Genomic DNA, 219 nt, shown 5'->3' on the forward strand with positions numbered 1-219 from the left:
AATCATTGTGATATAAACGGCCACCGGGTGTCAGCCACACTGTTATTCTGTTATCTGTCATCAAATCCATAACTCGAGTATATGTGTTATTAGGGGGAAAAAAGCGAATTAATTCAACTGCTGGATTTTTACAATTATATCACAACATTACATTACAACCACCACTGTAAATATTATATAACTACATGTAACTTAACACGAACGAAATAAATAAAATGC

The sequence above is a fragment of the Thunnus albacares genome, chromosome 20 (assembly GCF_914725855.1).
Source record: "Thunnus albacares chromosome 20, fThuAlb1.1, whole genome shotgun sequence".
NCBI lineage: Eukaryota > Metazoa > Chordata > Actinopteri > Scombriformes > Scombridae > Thunnus > Thunnus albacares.